The sequence below is a fragment of the Myotis myotis genome, unplaced genomic scaffold, assembly GCF_014108235.1.
Source record: "Myotis myotis isolate mMyoMyo1 unplaced genomic scaffold, mMyoMyo1.p scaffold_m19_p_16, whole genome shotgun sequence".
Taxonomy (NCBI): Eukaryota; Metazoa; Chordata; class Mammalia; order Chiroptera; family Vespertilionidae; genus Myotis; species Myotis myotis.
In genome coordinates, this window is record NW_023416320.1 from 34,458,565 (window position 1) to 34,471,505 (window position 12,941).

Here is a 12,941-nt window from a genome sequence, read left to right on the forward strand (position 1 = left end):
AGACACATGAACAAACTGAAGTGCGAAGATGAATTTAGGTAAAGTGTCATATTCACACACCAATGCTAAGGTATCTTTTCTTAGACTTTCCTTATATTGATAAATATTATCACAAGTAAATCTCCCAAGGCATGAAAACACACATAAGTTTTTGTATATATATACTGCAATTTACCTTTAAGCTGAATCTTGTAATTATAACATTAGGTTTCAGAAGACGTTGCCAACTTAATACTCTTACTTTGATCTTCCACCTAGTTCACCTTAGAAAATAGAAATCTTTTGATAAAGTATCGAGTTATGTGCTTCTCAAAGTAATTTTACAGATGTGTGACTGGAGAAATAACATGATGAAGAGGACTTAGATGTACAGTAAGCTAAATACCATAAAAATCACCACTCACGGATTTTATCTTACATGTAGGAATAATTTTTTAAAAGGAGTCTTTGGAGAACCAATTTAAATAAAACATAATATAGGGTTTGGCTAAAATTTAAAAAGACATGGCACAGCAATCCAATGAATAAAGAAATATCAGAAATAGTAGGTAACTGCTGAACTTATTCCTGCTGTCTGCATCTCCAAAGAGTTCCTCTGTTCTCTCTCTCTCCTCATTCCACTCTGGTCCCCAGGAGCTCTGAGGAGGAGTGGGCAGCGTCACATGGTTGTGAAGGAACAGGTCCCCTATTTACAGCATATTCCTGGGTTGTCTCTTCCATCAGCAGTAACCACGAGGTGTGATATGGAAGAAAACCAACCATACTGTTTATGCTGAGGTCACTCAAGAGAACACTAACTAAAATGTCTGGGCTGAGTGAATGTCCCTGAAAACTTGTCCGGGCATTATTCATGGCCATTTGCTGTTTTTCCTCTTTAATTTTAAACCTCACACCTCTTTTGTATACACCATGCTCAACATCACATTCCATCCATTCTTCACTGCCATTTCCAGGAGCAATTGGGACAATCTACTCACAACTGTGCTTATGTATTTCCTCAAAATAGATTCCAACTTCCCCAAATCACTGGGCCTTGAAAACCTGTGCAGTTTCTCATTTTATAATGGACTAGAGGCCCGGTGCAAAAAAATTTGTGCACTCCGGGGCGTCCCTCAGCCCATCCTGTGCCCTCTCACAGTCTCGGACACCTTGAGGGATGTCCACTTGCTGGCTTAGGCCCACTCCCCGGGGGATTGGGCATAAACTGGCAGTCAAACATCCCTCTGGCAGCCCGGGAGCCCTCGGAGGATGTCCACTTGCCAGCGGGGAGCAGGCCTAAGCTGCAGTCAGACATCTTTAGTGCTGCTGAGGAGGTGGGAGAGGCTCCCACCACCACCGCTGTGCTGGCAGCCGTCAGCCTGGCTTGTGGCTGAGCAGAGCTCCCCCTGTGGGAGCACACTGACCACCAGATGGCAGCTCCTGCATTGAGCATCTGCCCCCTGGTGGTCAGTGTGTGTCATAGTGACCAGTCATTCCCAGTGGTTTGCTGTTAGAGTGAATTTGCATATTACCCTTTTATTATATAGGATAGAGGCCTGGTGCATGGGTGGGGGCCTGCTGGTTTGCCCTGAAGGGTGTCCGGATCGGGGGGTGGGGGTCCCACTGGGGTGCCTGGCCAGTCTAGGTGAGGGGCTGGTGGCAGTTTGCAGGCTGGCCACACCCCTTCAGGGTGGGGGTCCCTACTGGGGTGCCTGGCCAGCCTGGGTGAGGGACTGAGGGCCATTTCCAGGCTGTCCACACCCCCGGCTACCCAAGCTCCCAGCGTCTCCCATTTTCTTTTTTTCTGGGATTTATTTATCTTCTATAATTAAAACTTTGTAGCCTCAAGCAGAACCCAGGGCTGGCTAGTGCAGGCAGGAAGCTTGGCTTCCTCCATTGCAGGGGGCAACCCAAGACTCCTGCTCACTCCAGCTCCATGGCCGCTACAATATTAGTTGGGTTAATTTACATACTCGCTCCTGATTGGTTGTTGGGTGTGGCTTGAGCGTAGCAGAGGGATGGTTAATTTGCATGTTTCTCTTTTATTATATAGGATGATATAAATTGATGCTTATGCTTCACACCAGTTTCTACATTAATATTAACTTAATTTACACTAAAGGTCAAATACAACTCAATCAATAAGCCATGAATCAGCACTCCAATGTAGTACCACATTGAGTCTTGAGTATATAAATAGGAGTGTGTTGCTTGTGGGCCAGTGAGATAATCTCTATACTTGTCTCTGCTTGGCTTTCATCAGAGATACCTCTATCATGGGAGGGCTTTCTGTGAGGGACGTTAGGTTGGGGACACATACAGGAGAAAAGTCCTGTGAGTCGCAGTTGGCCTTGAGCAAAGCCAGTGTCAGAGGACACTGAGAGGGCGTGGAGAGGTTAGACAACAGTTTTGTTCCTGGGAGCTCAGGAGCAATAGGAAGCAGCTGTTTTTATTTCCACTGAGAACAAGACTAGAAGGAACAGGTGTGCAGTTATGTTAGCAGAACGGATTAGTGCAGATGTCAGGAAGAACTTCCTGGAAGTGACAGTCAGAATTATTATCTTTATAATTACTGATAAAAGCATTCCTCGAACATAGTACTTTTATAAGTACTTTCACAGGTTACTAGAGGAGGATGTGTAATTGTCTCCTGGAAGGCTTCAAGATGAGACTGCAAATTGGCAGGAGACTTTGTTGTGGTTAATCCTCACCTGAGGATATTTTCCCATTGATTTAAAAAGAATTTTTTTTAGAGAGAGTGGAAGAGAGAAACATTGATGTGAGAGAGACACATCGATTGGTTGCCTCCCACCTGAGCCCGGGATCCAGTCTGCAACCGAGGAACTTGCCCTTGAGTGGAATAAAGCCTTGGGCCCTTCAGGCCACAGGCAGACTATCTACTGAGCCAAAATGGCTAGGGGGGCAGGAGTCTTAAAAGTGCCCATCTCTTTTACCTGTTTATTTCAACTCTGGGGTTTTATCTTAAGAAATCCAATGAAAAAGTGGTATACAAAACAGTATGGAATGTATACATTAAAAAATAACCCCACATCCATAGGGGGAAAAACTCCAGGTTAAGAGCAGTGAATAATGGTTTTCAATGCCTTCCTTATATATCCCTGCATTCCACATTTTTCTAAAGCAAGCCTGACATTTTAATACCTAATAAAATAAGTAAGAGTGAGTGAATGAATGAGTGAATATGGCTCAGATAAGCACAGTTCCTTCAGAACAGTTTAGGTGGCTTATCAGGAAATGCAGGGATTGGCTCAGAGCCCCATGGAAATATCTGATTTTAGCATTCCCACTTGATGCCAATATCCCCCATGTGAAGGGGCCCGAGGACAGAGATGCTGCCACAAAATGGCCACATTGTGTACGCCTGTAATCACTAAGGTGCTCTCCTGTACAGGTAGGACCTTATCAGTGGGCAAAGCACCAGCGGCTCACTTCCTGCTGGCCCAGAAGCCAGCTAGTGAAGCACACTGGGTCCTTGGCTCAGAGTGAAATTGTCCTACCTTGCCAAGCAGGTGAATTCTGTACCCAGGTCAGGGTCCCAGAGCTCCTGTGTCCCTGGTTCTGCCTGGGGTTGTTGTTTCCCTTTCAGGCTGTGCTCACCACCTGCTGGAAAGCCTTTGGTGGCTGTGGACCAGGGGGTGGGGAGCTGTTGTTAAAGAATTCTCCTTTCTGATTGGTGAGGAACCCCTGAGGGACAGGAAATGGAGCAGCCCCTGGAGTGGGCTCTGTCCTTCCCTAATTACTTGCCTCACCCCAGGAGGAGCCTGACATCTGCCCTTTGATCAAGTGTCCATTCCCTTTACATGTCTAATTCTGTCCCTAATCATGCAGTGTCTTGCAGAGCTGGCCTGGCCAGGCACCTGGCCCTGGACTGGTCCTGGCGAGCTGCTGAGCTTAGGAGAAATCACATTGTGGACTCCTTGTTGCCCTTTAAAAGTAATGTGTTCAGTTGAGGTGAGTTCCCATTGATGATGAGAGTGGCATAGTCACAGAAGGGCAGTCTGAGCTGTGTGAGGGGAGTGGCATTTTCCCTGTTGCTGTGTTCTGATGACGGATGAAAGAGCCTTCTGTCCTTCTAGCCATCCTGGCTGATGTGGCTCAGGCTGAGGCATTCCCAGGGCTCTGGATTGCAAGGGCAAGGTCTGGGGCTACCTTCCCTCACCTTACCAGGCCCTGAAATGTCGTGGGACCCAGCTGGGACTGAGGAGGGGGGCTGCTAGTGGGAGTGGAGAAGTGTACTTCAGGAGCTCTCTGCTTCCAGAAAAATGTGCTTGACTTTCATTCTTCATTTCTAGAAAATGTAAGCTCCCCCATATAGTCTTTGTAAATGGCACTTATCCTATATCACTGGACCCCAAGAGAGCAGACAATTAATATTGGCCTTCCTGAGGATAGTGGGCAGGCAGGCTAGAAATAATCCTGTTTTCCTGGATGCCTGTCTAGGGGAAACAGCTACAAATTGAAAAATAAATACTTGATTTTGAGCATTTGCAATATCTGGAAAATGTCAACTTTAATAAAATTCTCTAATAATTTTGCAGTGAGAAAATTCCACTGTATTTCCAAAATAGTGATTTTACCCAAACAGCTTTTAAGCATTGTCCATGACTATAATAAGAATCATTTTAATAAGCATGCTCTAATTTTTAAGGCAGTATTCAAACAGCAATATAACATGTGCTTAAGAGAACAGATTTTAGAGTTTGATTTTTATTGTATTTTTTTGGGGGGAGGGTGACACGGGTTAACAAAATTATACAGGTTTCAGATGCAGAATTCTACAACATATCATCCGTACACTGTATTGTGTGTTCACCACCTCAATTCATCCATCACCATTTATCCCTCCTTACACTCTTCTACACCTCCCCACATCCCCACATCCCTTCAACAATTACCACACATTGGTGTCCATTAGGTTTTTCTTTTTGGTTTAATCTCTCTACTCCCCCTGCCCCTAACCCCCACCCCGGACAGCTGTCAGCCTGCTCTCTGACTATGAGTCTGTCTTTATTTTGCTCATTAGTTCATTTTGTTCATTAGATCCCACATATGAGTGAAATCATATGATTCTTGTCTTTCTCTGACTGGCTCATTTCACTTAGTATAATGTTTTACAGGTCCATTCATACTGTCACAAGGGGTAAGATTCTCTCTCTCTCTCTCTCTCTCTCTCTCTCTCTCTCTCTCTCTCTCTTTTAATGGCTTAGCAGCATTCCATTGTGTAAATGTACCACAGCTTTTTTTATCCACTCATCTACTGATGGGCTCTTGGACCGCTTCCAAATCTTGACTATTATAAATAATGCTGCAATGAACATAGGGGTGCATATCAGAGTTTAATTAGAGCACTGTCACTTAATTATTGGACCCTGGGCAAGTAGTTACTTCAGCTCTCTGTCCCTTAATTTCTGTAACAATACACTGGGGATAATAATACCTTCTTCACAGTGTTGCCATGATGACTAAATTAGTGTAAGAGGCACAGGCCAGGAGCTCCATAAGTGTCACCTTGTATCATCCTCAGTCATTTTATTCTAATGATGTTCATGGTCATTTAAACCACTGGAGCATCTGGAGCAACTTTTGAAAGGAGTCAGAATGAGCATGTCAGCCTCTTGGTGGATTATGATAGGAGGGTGAAGCAACTCCCTGCAGAGGGAACATTTGAGAATGAATGGAAATTCTATCTTTATCTAGGAAGCTTTATGGTAACTTGAAATATTGGTAAGCAAGGGAGACTGAACCTCTTCCAGGAAACATACTGACTACCCAGAGCACATGGGACTGAATTGAAATCTGCTCAGCTTGCCTTGGTCTCATGGTTTTTACTGAACCATGGGGCTTGAGTCAGGATGGGCTCACCTGGCCCTCAGCCTTCAGGGAGTTTACTCAAGGAGCTTTTAAATGATCAGAACTAATCCACAAAACCCCTAATGCCAAGAACTCCAGGAGGAAGCATTAGAATTTTCATAAATTATAACATGATTTTTCTAACATGAAGTGGGGGTGATACAATATGGTAGAAAAAAAAGCATGAGTTTGGGAGTCTTGAGGCCCAAGGCCATTGAATAGAGTTCTTCCCTGAACACAGCACAGAGGCCAGATGGCTGGAGAGGGGGTGAACTCCAGCCCATGTACCTGGAGAGACAGTGTCTTTCTACTGTGTTGGTCTCTTTTCTAGTGCAGCCTAGCAGAGACCTGGACTCTCATCCTGGTCTGCACTCTTGGGACTTCTTCCAAGTTCTTGTAATGGGCCTTTATAAGTGAGGAGTTGGGTTTGATTTCCTTGAGAGAATCTTCCTACCTTAATAGAGTTCTTTCTCTAGTATTATTAATCTACTGTCTACTTTTTACACTTTAATTTTGCTTATTGAAGGGAATTTTGAATTTCTGTATTTCAAGTGAAGCTGAGTGGGCACTTACAGACCCAGAGCTGCAGCTCCAAACAGTGTATCTCGAATGGAGGAACGTGGTAGACATACGAATACTGGGAGGCTTGGCAGAGCCAGTTGCTCAATGACAAGTGGTGGGGCTAAAAGCTTATCTTCAGCTCTATTTTGGTCACAAAGCCACGCTCCTCACATGGTAAGAGCAGTGGTCACAACTGTCTCAGGTTTTTTCCTATCGTGACCATGGCACATAGCCAAGCTGACATTGCAGGGCTAGAGCATGCAATTTATATCTTAGTGCTGTAAATGACCACTTTGAAACTTTCCAGGAATCAAAAGAGGCATTTTAGATATAAAGAGGCATTTCATAAACTGTAAAATACTGGAACTCTAGAGAAAGAAGGGATCTGAGCAACTATTTAATCCCATCCTTTAATGTACAGATCAAGAAAAAAAATTATCCTGAGGTAAAATGGTTTCCTTGAGGTTGCATAGCTATTTCTGGCTTTTTTCTTTTGAGCATTGAATTAAGAAGAGGCTTGGGATATCCAGTTAAATACCCATTTATTTGGGACAGAACAAAATAGAAACTTTTGAATGAGGATTGACCATTCCTAGATTTCATTCATTCACTCAATTATTCACACCATATTTCTCATGTGGGCATTGTCTGCACAGGTAATGCTGGGAAAATATAGGTGAACTAAACAGAAGAGGCACTTGCTTTCCAGAAAGATGTTATTCTAGTGGAATAGATAGATAATAAACACATGAATAACAAGATCATTAGACATCAATAAGTGCCTGGGGAAAAGTGAGCTGCTGAAAGTCTAGCCACTAAACTGTAAAGTATAAGCAAATGATAGTTTCTATTAAAATAATAGAAAATTTATAAAAAATCAATAAAGTGAAAATCATTAAAAAACAGAATAGAAATAAAATAACACGTGGTTTTCCACTTAAGCCACTAAGTAAAAATTATATGGGCCAACTAAGTGATCTAATCTTTGACCTGAGCAAATACACTAGCCATGACACATGACTTCACATTAGCCTCACTGAAAAGAATTCGGCTTTCACTAACTTCTCACACACATTAAATCATAGAGGAGAAAACTGTTATGAAACAAAGACATTCTGCTAGTATCACATCCTATCTAATAAAAGAGAAACATGGTAATTGGCGTACGACCGCTACCCTTCCCATTGGCTAATCAGGGCAATATGCAAATTAACTGCCAGCCAAGATGGCGGCTGGCAGCCAGGCAGCTTGAAACTAACATGAGGCTTGCTTGCTTCAGTGACGGAGGACTCCAACGTTCCCCGCCTGCAGCTGCAGGCCTCTGAGCTGCAACTCTAAGCAACTATGTAACAAATATAGAAGCTAAACAAAACCCCAGAAACCTGTTTTAGTCCGCCGGGCTTCAGCCAACAGGATCGCAACATTGTAAGCAAAGGCCAGAAACCTACTTTCAGCAGCAGAGGCCTAAGAGCTGGAGCCAAGCCTCAAAGCTAAAGCTGGCCCAGAATAAAAAAGAAAAAAGAAAAAAAGGAGCGGTTGGGAGCTTCAGTCACACCCAGCCTGAAAACAGCCCTCAGCCCCTCACCCAGACTGGCCAGGCACCCCAGTGGGGACCCCCACCCTGAAGGGTATGTGACCAGCTGCAGACAGCCATCATCCCCTCACCCAGGCTGGCCAGGCACCCCAGTGGGGACCTGATCCAGGACACCCTTCAGGGCAAACCAGCCGGCCCCCACCCGTGCACCAGGCTTCTATCCTATATAGTAAAAGGGTAATATGCCTCCCAGCACCGGGATCAATGTGACAGGGGGCAGCGCCCAAACCCCCTGATTGCCCTGCGGCTCTGTGTGTGACAGGGGGCGGGGCCACAACCTCCCTATCCACCCTGCTTTGTTCATGACAGGGGAAGGCGCCCCAACCCCCTGATCAGCCCTGCTCTGTGCCTGATAGGGGGGAGCTCCCCAACCCCCTGATCGCCCTGCGGCTCTGTGTGTGACAGGGTGCGGCGCCCCAACCACCCCCCACCCCCCGGGCCCTGCTCTGTGTGTGATGGGGTAGAGCCATAACCTCCCCATCGGCCCTGCCCTGAGTGTGAGAGTGGCGGCGCCCCAACCCCCTGATCAGCCCTGCTCTGTGGGTGATAGAGGGCGGCGCCCCAACCCCCTGATGGGCCCTGCTCTGTGCGTCACAGGGTACAGAGCCCCAACCCCCCTGATGGGCCCTGCTCTGTGAGTGACAGGGGGAAGTGCCCCAACCCCCTGATTGGCCCTGCTCTGTCGTGACAGGGCGTGGCATCGCAACCTCCCATCGACCCTGCTCTGTGCATGACATGGGGCGGTGCCCCAACTCCCCAATGGGCCCTGCTCTGAGCCCGACCATGGGCTGCATCTAGGGATTGGGCCTGCCCTCTGCCACCCGGGAGCAGGCCTAAGCCAGCAGGTCATTATCTCCCGAGGGGTCCCAGACTGTGAGAGGACACAGGCCGGGCTGAGGGAACCCCCTCTCTCCCGAGTGCACAAATTTTTGTGCACCGGGCCTCTAGTACTAATATAATACTCATTATTCTGAATGTTTTCAGTGCACAATTCACTTTAGAAAAATAAGCTAGAAACCATCATATAGTCACAGTAAGCAGTACAGCATCTGAACATCAAAGGTGTACTTCAGGGATGTGAGGGCGATCTGGCTGTGACATCTGTCACCCCATTGATCTCCAGGGTTGATTCGGCTGATCTGGCTGGCTAGGCGGGTGTCCCCCTCCTCCCTCACCGATCCATGTGCGTCCCTCCTGAAGCTGCGCGCTCGGTCGAAGAGGACGACCTTCCCCCCCGAGGAGAGGACCGGTCTTCGGTCAAGGGTATACGAGTACCTGCGCTCCCCTGCTAGAACCTCCAAACAAGCTCTCAAAGGTGTACTTCAGGAATGCAGTGGGCACATAGTTGCTTGTAAGCTTAGAGCAGGAGGTAAGACAGAAAAGAAAGTTTGATTGGGAAGCTACTAACAGGCTTCAGTTCCTAGGCTGCATAATAGTCTAAATCTTAAGCTAAAGGGTTGGAAATGGATGGGAATTTGGTAAACCCAGCAATTTTCATGTCTGGACATGCTGTGTGGGCCCCTGTACTATTACTTTGACAGCTACCAAGACTCTACACATTTTCATCCTCTCCTGTACTCCTGTTCATCTTTTTGGCCAAATTCAGAGTCACTTTCAGAATGGATGGTAACAATTTTACAAGGATTATAATCTAATGTGAAGCTCTACTTCATTACAAAATCATATAGTTTGTTGACAGTGTTAATTTAGCTTTGCTTTGCATATCACAGTGTCTATTATAATGCCATTATTGGGCATTTGACTCTGGGTAGTCAAACACTTAATAGTTGTTGGTGATGATGAAATTTCAATTTCAACCCTCCACAAGGTGTTAGCCACAATGATATAAGGTTAGAGATGAGATAAAGATAAAACATAGAAGACATATGGGTAGATAGTGTAGTTCATCCACTTAATCAAACTTTCAAGGGCAAGAATAGTAGCAAGTCAAGAATAAGTCAAAACCTGGTAATAATACTTAGACCATGTGATCAGATGTACTCCATGAGTTATAAATGCATCCCTACCATTTGGCCCAGAAATCCCATTCCTGAAATTTATCCTAATGAAATCACTGAAAAGAGGAAAATAACCTTGGAGCTGATCAAGTCTTTGATGGTCTTCACCCATCCTAGCCCATCTAGGTGAGGAGGCACCTCAGCTAGTCTACTGTTAATGCCAGGAAGCTGTATTAGTGTTCACAGATATAACTTTAGAAGCAAATTTTCCGGATGGATCTTTTAAAAAATTAATATCACCTCTCCTTATTGTCCGAGGGAATATTAAGCGTAACAGGTTAGGAAAAGATGACATTAATTGTGGCAAAAGCCAGCATTCACTGAACAAAGGAAGTAAGCAATTAAAATGAGACTAGATAAAGAAGAGAGCTGCACTTTTATTTGACTTGATGGAGATAAATAAGTGACAATCCTAACCTTTCAGGAGCTTGTAGATGTGTCAGTGCATGGTAACAATGTGAACAGGCTCTGGGGGTCAGGAGAATGGTGCATGGTGGTAGTGAGGACTAGACATCATACGGAGGAGGGGAGCAAGGAAGATGGTGATGGTTTGGCCCCCTTCACATGTGTCCTGTCCACATTTAACTAGAAGTGTAAAACTCCAGCATGATGGCATACTTGGGCAATAGTCAAGTTCTGTTAGAGACGATTTCCCTAGCCCTGGCCATTAATTGTTTTCATGGCTGTAGTGGTCATTGTAATGATTTAAAAATACATTACCTTACCAGAAGATGAAGAGGAAGAAGAAGGAGAAGGAGAAGGAGAGGAGAGAAGGAGAAGAGGAAGGAGGAGGACATGGAGAGGGAGAAGGACGAGGAGGACAAGGAGGAGGAGGAGGAGGAGGAGGAGGAGGAGGAGGAGGAGGAGGAGGAGGAGGAAGAGGAGGAGGAGGAGGAGGAGGGGAAGAAGAAGAAGAAGAAAAAGAAGAAGAAGAAGGAGAAGGAGAAGGAGAAGGAGAAGGAGAAGGAGAAGGAGAAGGAGAGGAGGAGGAGGAGGAGGAGAAGGAGAAGGAGAAGGAGAAGGAGAAGGAGAAGGAGAAGGAGAAGGAGAAGGAGAAGGAGAAGGAGAAGGAGAAGGAGAAGGAGAAGGAGAAGGAGAAGGAGAAGGAGAAGGAGAAGGAGAAGGAGAAGGAGAAGGAGAAGGAGAAGGAGAAGGAGAAGAAGGAGAAGAAGGAGAAGAAGAAGGAATTTGAAGAGGTAGAACATGTTGGAACAGAGCCATCAGAAGAAGATGAAAGCCTGGAGAAAGCCTTGGAGCTCTCTCAGCTGGCCTCAGAGGTCCAGGCTGCCCCAGCAACACTTCCTGTTTCCTCTCCAGAGCCACCTCCAGCCCTGCCACCTGCTGCAGATGCCCCAGTGACACAGGTAACCGTTCATGAGTTCTTTCCTACAGGACATGCCTGTGTGCTTCCTTGACCAACAGCCTGAATAATTCATTCTGCATTGAGGAAAAGATAACTTTATGCCAGACATTTGTACGTGGAAGACAAAAGATTTCAGGACAGTCACAATGTCTAGGAGAAAAGCCCCTGTAGACTATTCAACAGATCAGTTGTTATAACTGGTTTGACATGGTTTTCCATTAATAACACCCTCAAATTTGAGGCAATCTTTGTCTGGAAATTGTGTATATGTTACATATTTATAGAGAGCCAATTTCATGAATATTAGGTCTGCTCTGAATATAGATATAAGGTATAGGGTGAAAATATGTAATTTAGGGTGAAAAATAACAATGATGGTACTTTTGAAACTCTGCATTTTTTTATGGATAATATAGAAAGTGAATAGAGAAGTTATGGCAGTTTATGTCCCTCTTCCTTACCCTGAAATACAACTTTTGTTCAGTATGCAAATGAAGCCTCGTTTTCTTGTATGTCATTTAATAAGATTATGTGTTGACAGAATTGTTTAAAAATGTTCTAAGCCAATTAGCTCATCCCAAATGTTGTACCTGATTGGCTGACCTTAAATTTCTAAGATGTCACTGGCCAGCCTTTATGCTGACTGCATGACGCCTTCAGCAGACAGGTCCCAACCTGCTGAGTTTGTGGACAATGCAGACTCATCGCAAATGAGCCCTGTTTTTGCACCTGCTTTCACAGTGGATTGAAATTACCTACATAAACAAAACCTTAGAGCGAGAACTGGGGGGTGGAAGCATATCATCTATGCTCTGCCTCCACAGACAACCAGACTAAAATACTGTTATTTATAGTTCCTAAAATTTTGAAAACCTGAGTATACCAATTGCACTGAAACTGAAAGAGGGGTGATAACTAAATGGGAATAAGCTCAATGCCTGATTTTAGAAAAGAGGTTTGGGGGCCCACATATATTAAAAATTAATTTTGTAAATAGTTTGACCTTTCTCCCATATCAAATGTTTTGTAAGTAACCTTCATTTTAGGGTTCCTGGTCAGGCTACCATCTTGTGAAAGACATGCCCAGAAAAGAAGAGGGGAACTGCAGAGGCCACGAAGAGGGTACTGTTAGCATTTCTGCCCTTAGCGCTTGCCAAGGGTGAGATGAACTTTTGGATGAATGGAGCCACATGCTAACTTGACAAGCTCAGGGGAGGCGTTCGTGGCAGTCTTGCAAACTCAGAGACCTAAAATAACCAAAAGATGGTCTGAAAATTAAATATTTACTACAAACAGGTTATAGTGGGTAGTCATGTCCTAAACTGCTATTTTCCCTGACAAAGATCAACTTTGATCCTTACTGAGCCCATTTGCCTTTTTTCCTCTAAAATAACATATCTGCAAGGTGTCTGGGTAACTTTTAACTTCCTTTTTATACCGGGCCCCTCAGGGCACAAAAAATGGCACCAGGACATTCCCTCATTGTTATTGTTATCAAGTTAATTGTCAACTGTTAATTATGTTAAGCTATCCTGTACGATCTGTGTAAGAGAAG